Source organism: Gadus macrocephalus, chromosome 16, assembly GCF_031168955.1.
Source record: "Gadus macrocephalus chromosome 16, ASM3116895v1".
Lineage (NCBI taxonomy): Eukaryota > Metazoa > Chordata > Actinopteri > Gadiformes > Gadidae > Gadus > Gadus macrocephalus.
Genome location: NC_082397.1, coordinates 24,069,532 through 24,078,079, shown reverse-complemented (window position 1 = coordinate 24,078,079; position 8,548 = coordinate 24,069,532). Strand labels below are relative to the sequence as shown.

The following is an 8,548-nucleotide window of genomic DNA, read 5'->3' as shown; positions in this document are numbered from 1 at the left end:
AATAATAATAATAATAATAATACATTTAATTTAGAGCCGCCTTTCAAGACACCCAAGGTCACCTTACAGAGCATATAGTCATCATTCAAAACTATGTAAAACAGACTAGGAATAAAAGGAAAACAGAGGTTAAACATGAATAATAATAATAATTAATAACACTCAAAGACGCCTAAAGTGAAGGGGGGACCTCACTAACCACCACCAATATGTAGCACCCACTTGGGTGATGCACGGCAGCCAATCGGTGCCAGAACGCTCACTACACACCAGCTTGAGGTGGAGAGTTAGGGATGAGGTGGAGAGTGAGTGAAAAGAACATATTTAAACACTATCGACCATATTTAAACACTGTCGATCACATTTAAACAATATCGACCACATGTAAACACTATCGACCACATTTAAACACTATCGACCATATTTAAACACTATGGACCACATGTAAACCCTATCGACCACATGTAAACACTATCGCCCACATTTAAACACTATCACCCACATTTAAACACTATGGACCACACGTAAACCCTATCGACCACATTTAAACACTATCGCCCACATTTAAACACTATCGCCCACATTTAAACACTATGGACCACATTTAAACACTATGGACCACATGTAAACCCTATCGACCACATGTAAACCCTATCGACCATATATAAACACTATCGACCACATTTAAACATGTAAACCCTATCGACCACAATTAAACACTATCGACCACAATTAAACACTCGACCACATTTAAACATGTAAACCCTATCGACCACATTTAAACACTATCGACCACATCCAAACACCATCGACCACATTTAAACACTCTCGCCCACACCTACACACTATCGACCACATGTAAACACTAGCGACCACACTCAAACACTATCGACCACATTTAAACATGTAAACCCCTCTCGACCACATTTAAACCCTATCGACCACATTTAAACCCTATCGACCATATTCAAACACTATCGACCACATTTAAACTATCGACCATATTTAAACCCTATCGACCACATTTAAACACTATCGACCATATTTAAACACTATCGACCACATTTAAACCCTATCGACCACATTTAAACCCTATCAACCATATTTAAACACTATCGACCACATTCAAACACTATCGACCACATTTAAACACTATCGCCCACATTTAAACACTATAGACCATATTTAAACACTATCAACCATATTTAAACACTATTGACCACATTTAAACACTATCGACCACATTCAAACACTATCGACCATATTTAAACACTATCAACCATATTTACACGCTATCGACCACATTCAAACACTATCGACCACATTTAAACCCTATCGCCCACATTTAAACACTATCGACCACATTTAAACCCTATCGCCCACATTTAAACACTATCGACCACACCCAAACACTATCGACCATATTCAAACACTATCGACCACATCATGTAAACACTAGCGACCATATTTAAACACTCACACAATTTGATACATATCACCATATAGATATAGATTTGTGCTGATTATATTAGTTTATTAGTTTATTATATTATATTATTAGTACTATCAACACTAATAAATTATTAGAAACAGCAATATTTGACCTCAAAACAGTAATAATAGCACTAACAGTAATATTAGTGTTAAAAATAGTAAGATCAATGCTTCAAACAGTAATAATAGTAATAACCAGGGACGGCAAAAAAAGTTTTATTTTGCTTAATGGTTTAGTTAGAAATGTTCAATTTCAGCTCAGTGAAGCACTTTAAACACTTTATTTTTATTTTTATTTATAATTGTGCTTCAAATAAAGACACGCATTTCTCTACACCTTATTCTTGTTCATTCACATTATATGAAAGTTATGAACAGAGATATAAAGGGGACCTCATGGCGTCTGGAGCCCTGTGTAGTATTGATAAATGTAATGCATTCGTTAGCCCACCCACCCAAAATCACCACCAGCCGTCACTGGTAATAACAGCAGTAATAATAGTAACAACAGTAATAATAGTACTAACAACAGTAATTATAGCATGCAGTAAATTATTATGATGATACTGTTGAAAATGCTATCCTCAATGTCGATAGTGTATTGTATGATGATAGCACAATGCAGTTATATTGCTTAGTCATTGTGGGGGGACCTGCTACAGTGGCGCCCAACGTGGGGCGGACGCAGACATGGACCAGTCACCGCTAGGAAGCGTGCTCGGGCATCTGGCCCAGATGGCGGAACGGCAGGGCCAGCTCCAGCAGAGCCAAAGCGAGGTGCTCACAGAGCTGGCCCAGTCCTTGGCGGCCGAGAGCCTCTCCGCTGCAGTCGACCTGGCGGAGAGCCACCTGCAGCCCCCACCAACGGCCCAGCGACCACCAACACCGGTCCCACGCACCGGTGCAGCTGCCCTATGACGGGACAGGCCAAGCCCGGCGCCGGGGGCAAGAGGGGGGGTCCCCGTTCCGGAGCGGGCACGTGAATCACCTCCCACCCCCACTCCACAGACGGGCGCTCAAACGGCAGGGGAGGGGTGCTGGAGGTGCGGGCGGCCTGGTCATTTCCGGCGGGATTGCCCTCTAATGGAGGTGGGCCAGGTCGTCCGCGTCACCAGTGCCCGGTCTCCTCCCCACGGTCCCGGCGAGGCGTACCGTATCCCTGTGAGGATACAGCGGGGTACGCACCAGGCGCTGTTGGACTCAGGCTGCATGCAGACCATGATCCACCAGCGTCTGGTGCGGTCCGAGGCGTTGGTGGAGGCGTCGAGCGTTTTGGTGAAGTGTATACACGGGGATGTGCACGAGTATCCTTTGGCCCCTATCGAAATTCGTTGTGGGGGGAAAAAGCTGGACCTCATTAAAGAAAAAATTTAACGAAATCCAGTACGTCATGGATTTGCGTGCAAAGCTTCACTCACTAGGGGTATTGTCACGTGAGCACTTGCACCGAGCCCTGGAGAGTCAGAGACGCCTGTACGACAGAGGGACTAGATTACGCGATCTCACTACGGGGGATAAGGTCCTTGTACTATTGCCCACCTCTAGCACCAAATTACTCGCAAAGTGGCAAGGGCCCTTTGTGGTCACACGGCGGGTTGGGGACGTGGATTACGTGGTAGCGCGTTCGGACAGTGGCGAAAACAAGCAGGTCTACCACATCAACCTCCTAAAGAGGTGGAACGATGCGGTCCCTGTCGCGTTTGCGTCGACGTTACCGGAGAAGGAAGAGCTCGGGCCGGACGTCCCTAGCCCAGGCCCCACCCCCCCGGTCGGTCAGGGGGAGGGTCTCTCAGGGAGTCAGGCACGGGACGTTGCCGGTCTGCAACTCCGGTTCGCCGACGTGTTTTCGCCCCTGCCCGGTCGCACCCCGCTAATTACTCACAACATCGAGACGCAGCCCGGTTTAACGGTGCGGACACGCCCCTACAGGCTGCCCGTCCACAAACAAGATGTGGTGCGGCGTGAATTGGCAACAATGTTGGAGTTGGGCGTGGTCAAGGAGTCTCACAGTGACTGGTGCAGTCCCGTCGTGCTGGTGGGGAAGCTGGACGGGTCTGTCCGGTTCTGTGTAGACTATCGTAGGGTGAATGCGGTGTCGAAGTTTGACGCCTAACCAATGCCTCGGATTGACGAGCTTGTGGACCGGCTTGGCATGGCCACCTATTATACGACTCTGGACTGCACAAAGGGCTACTGGCAGATTCTGCTGTCTCCAGCAACCCGGGAAAAAACAGCCTTCTCCACTCCGCTCGGTCTTTACCAGTTTAAGGTGCTTCCGTTCGGGTTGTTCGGGGCCCCGGCCACGTTTCAGCGGCTGATGGACCGGGTGTTACGGCCCCACGCCGCGTATGCTGCTGCCTACATTGATGACGTCGTCATCTATAGCGGAACGTGGGAGCAGCATATGCGGCAGGTGGCGGCCGTCAATCAGTCGCTGAGACGGGCGGGGCTCACGGCCAACCCGAAGAAGTGCGTGATCGGGCGGAGGGAGATTCAGTATCTGGGGTTCCACCTGGGGCGGGGGAAGGTCCGGCCGCAGGTCGGTAAGACCGCGGCGGTCGCCGCCTCCCCTCGGCCCAGAACCAAAAAGGAAGTGAGGCGGTTCCTGGGGCTGGCGGGCTACTATCGGCAGTTCGTGCCGAACTTCTCCGACCTGGCCAGCCCCTTGACCGACCTCACCCGTAAGAGGGCCCCAGATACAGTCCAGTGGTCGGAGCCATGTCAGGGGTCGTTTGAGGCTATTAAAACAGCCCTCTGTGGAAAGTCGGTCCTGTGTGCTCCTAACTTTGATCTCACTTTCTCCCTGCAGACGGACGCGTCGGATAGGGGGTTGGGCGCAGGTGGAGGGGGTCGACCGCCCGGTGCTGTACCTGAGCCGGAAGTTATCAGACCGGGAGGGTCGGTACAGCACGGTGGAGAAGGAGTGCCTCGCCATCCGGTGGGCGCTCGGCGCCCTCCGCTACTACCTGCTGGGGCGCGCGTTCACCCTCTACTCCGACCACGCCCCCCTCCAGTGGCTCCACCGCATGAAGGACGTCAACGCGAGGATCACCCGGTGGTACCTCGCTTTGCAACCCTTTAACTTTCGGGTCGTGCACAGGCCTGGGGCGCAGATGGCCGTGGCGGACTTCCTCTCCCGCTCTGGGGGGGGGGGAGTGAGTTGGCGGCCGGATGTGACCCCGGCCTATGTCGGGCGGTGGGGGTGTGTGGGGGGACGTGTGACGTCTGGCCTGCAGGGGGAGTATGGGCAGGTTGGGAGCGCACCGGATTGGCTGGGGGGGTTGGACCTGAGTGCGAGCAGGTGTCAGCACTCAGGCCAATCAGGGAGTGTTTGTATGTATGTGCCTGCTTTGTGGTTAGTAGAGAAAACCGGGGAGCAGAGAGAGAGAGGTCCAACACGTTCCGTACCAGAGATCGCATGTCGTGGATCGCCGAACGCAAGGACTCTCCTGGACATTACTTTCAATTCTAGTTTGAAGTCTCTGTTTTGTTTTGTTACGCTTTGCAATAAAGACGCTCCCAGTGCGGGAAGACGAACTGTGGCCTCCGTGCGCTCTATGAACCTGCTATGTATCATATTGCAAGATCCTCATGTTTTTATGAATTAAAGCGAGTAACGTTATTTTATCATGTCTCAGAGATACCGCAATTTGTCAAGAGTTTCGGATTACTAACGTTAATGTATAATGGGATATAATAATTTGTATATATATATAATTGGGCTGGGGAATTAGCTCTAATAATTGTAATGTTAAATGTATTATAACATTGCAACCTTAAAGGGGAACTTTTGGCTTACTTTACCTTAATATAACAGGTTAAGAGTCATTGTGGTGGTTCTATAAAACTTTATGGGTCGATTGGTTGCTGTTTCGACTCCCCCTAGCGCAAGTTCTGTTTCATGTAGGCTACGCCGTCTAGGCCTCGCCTTATGCGCTTGTCCCGTGCGCGTGCTTGCGCGCACTGAAAAATACTGTGTATATAATCCTCCCTTTTTTTCAGCATTTGTACTGAAAACGTAAAACAAAGAAATTACTTCCAGCCTTAAGATGACCGGTGGCAGCGGCGTGGGCGAGGCCACGGACCAACGGCCCTTTTCAGGGCCACTGGAGAGCGCTCCTATAAGAGCTGGGGGGCCCTTTTCAGGGCCTAAGGGCGCCTCCTGTCCCGCTTCCCTGGCTCCGGGTGACGGGCACCTGGCGTGTTTCAGGTGACTCGCCGCGGCTGCCTTGGTTGCTCCCGCCTCCTGCGCCGCCTGCCGCGCGCTGCCTGAAGAGGGGCTCCTCTCCAGGCACCTCTTTTTCTCCCCGTCGGTGGATCTCGCTGAGGCCATCGACATCTTCAGGGCCGGCGTTCCGGACGCCCAGGACGCCGACGACGAGCACAATCATGGGTGAGGCAGCGGCCATCAAGGGCATCCCTATGCTAACCCCGCCTCTCGCCCCCATGTCGGATGACATGCAGGGCGAGTGTTTTCGCACCCTGTCTTCCTCCCGGCGGGCTACCCAGTGCCCCCTGTTCCCACCGGTTCTGCACCTTTTCACCACTGCGGGTGGGGACCCCTCTACTCTGAAGACCCCGGTGAGGGCCTTCACTGACTTCACCAACATTGAAGGGTGGGCTGATACTCAGGCTCCCTCGCCTGGAGCCTTCCCTAGCAGCGCTTCTCTGTCCGGGCACCGGATGGCCTCCTAACGAGACGCCGCTGCCCCCCGACCGCCTCCCGAAGCAGATTACCGGCCTGACGGACAGGGTGTTCGTCTGTGCCTCGCAATCTGCGGCGGCGGTCAACAACATCGCCCTGCTCTCCTCTGCCCTGGTCTCCTTGTCGGCTGGCAGGGAGGCTTACGGCCCGGAGGAGGCCGCGAGATGGCTGACGGTTTCCCGCTTCTCCAGCGCCATCCTTCAGCTATGCCAGCCGATAGCCGTTTCGGCCGGCCGGCATATGGCGTGGGCCACCATGATCCAGAGGGCCATATGGCTCTCTCACACTGCAGTTTTGGAACGAGAGCGGGCCAGCTGGCTCCGGATGGACTTTTTGGGCCCCGGGTCTCAGAGGTGCTCGCTCACCAGCATTCCGTGAGAATCGTTCCCGGTTCGGGGCGATTCTCACAGGCTCCTCCCACCAGCAGGCCGGGAGGAAGCGCGGTCCAGGCCGGTTCCAGCGCTCCAGGGGGCCGCCTCCACCTCCAACCCCAATGCCTCAGCAGCAGTCGCAGCAGCAGAAGCAACAGCAGCCGCCGCCGCAGCCGGGGAGAGCAGCACCGCAGGGCCAGAAGTTCCGCAAACTTGCTAAAGAAAAGAAAGACCGTTCGACCGAACGGCAATACATACTCCCTAAAGAGCGATATTCCTTTAGATTACCTCTTTCCCCCCCTCAGCCAGATGTCTGTAGGGTGGCGGCCGGATGGCGTGTTTACATAACCTCTGGTTCACCTGCTTCTATGAAGCGGCGTCCCTTTGAGCTTCGTGGACGGACTGGAGACTCATTACACAAGCCTGTGGATACGGCCGCTTGTACTAGTTTCCTAGTTCCCCACATTATCCCCTCTACCTCCCTTCTACAGTCTGTGGAAGGTGAGAAGACGGGTCTGCGCGCTGTGGTTACAGCCAGCGGACAACACACGGTCACGAGTGCTACGGCTAGAAGGCTCGTTGCCTGTTCAGTGGACACGAGCGCGGCGTCTAGACAGCTCGATGTTTGTACAGCGACTAGCTCTGTAACGTCTACCACGCTCGCTGAGCCTCTTCTCTTTCATGGGATGCCCCCCTTGGGGGCCGAGGAATACGGGTTATTCCTGGACAGCGTTCCTCAGCTGTCAGCTCGCCCTCTCTCCGACCGCTATGCGTGTTGGCTAGAGCGGTGCGTTCTACCATCGTGGTTGGACAACACATTGAGATGGGGTCATCCCATACAGTTCAAGCGCCGTCCCCCACCCTTTAGGGGTTGGTGGAGACCAGGGCCCGGATTCACAAAAGTGTTCTTAAGATAAAACTTAAGAAGATTCTTAAGAAAAAATATAAGAAGTTCCTAATAATCTTCTTAAACGCTATTCACCAGTCGATTGTCTTACGAACTTCTTAGTTTTCTCAGTTAGGATGTTCTTAGATTTTTATCTTAAAAACGCTCGCGAGGTTTTTGAACCAACAGTTGACCGACAGTTGAGAGAAATTGATTTGTGAAAAATGGAGGACATCGCCTGTAAACGAAGCAAAAACTTCTCCAAACAGGAGTTGGAGGTGATGGTCGATGAGATCATCATCCGAAAAAGATTATTGTTTGGCAAGCTAGACAGTATGATAACGTCAGAAAACAAAAAGAGGGCGTGGGCCAAAGTTGCCCAGACTGTATCTGCAGTGGCGGATATAGGAATCGTTCGCGATGTCAACGCTGTAAAAAAAAAGTGGGCGGACATCAAATCTATTGTAAAAAAGAAGGGAACGGAGAGGGCAAGAGAGTTGAAAAAAACCGGAGGAGGGAAGACGACAATCCAGCTTGACCCACTGGAGGAGAAATTGTTGGGGGCGATTGCCGAAACGTTAGTTGAAGGAGTAGATGGAGGAGTGGACACTGGAGAACCGGGAGAAGACGATAGCCTGCAAGCAGGAGGTAAGCCAATCAAGAGTGTCAACTGTTGTCTAGCGCTTGCTAGTTATTATGATGACCATGAAACCATAGAGAAGAGAGACCATTATTGATTGAGTTACGTCTCCGATGACCGCAGTTTACCTAGGCTTGGTTACTTTGACCGTGACAATTTGTTTCCAGCCTACCAAAACGTAGAACTAGCTGCTATCACAACACTAGCTGCCACTAGACTGGCGTTGGCTGTGTTGTTGTCAAAGAAACAAGCTGTTAGACTGGCGGTGGCTGAGTTGTTGTCAGTGTTTAGTGTAGATGTATCTATTTATTGGTTACAAGTAGTTCAGCTATTGGCCCCCCATGGGTTGTAAGCTGTCAACAACATTGTGTCCTGTGACAAGTGTTTGATAAACTGAATAAACCTTATGCCATTTAATAAACCCAGGCAAGGTAACTCATTGTTTAAATATT

At 51.4% G+C, this 8,548-nt stretch overlaps 1 protein-coding gene across 1 annotated transcript in view; it reads left to right on the top strand.

Moving 5' to 3' along the window:
- zgc:123278 (uncharacterized protein LOC641569 homolog) overlaps positions 1 to 8,548 on the top strand; it is a 169,742-nt gene that overhangs the window by 58,326 nt on the left and 102,868 nt on the right. The gene's annotated exons all lie outside the window — the stretch shown is intronic.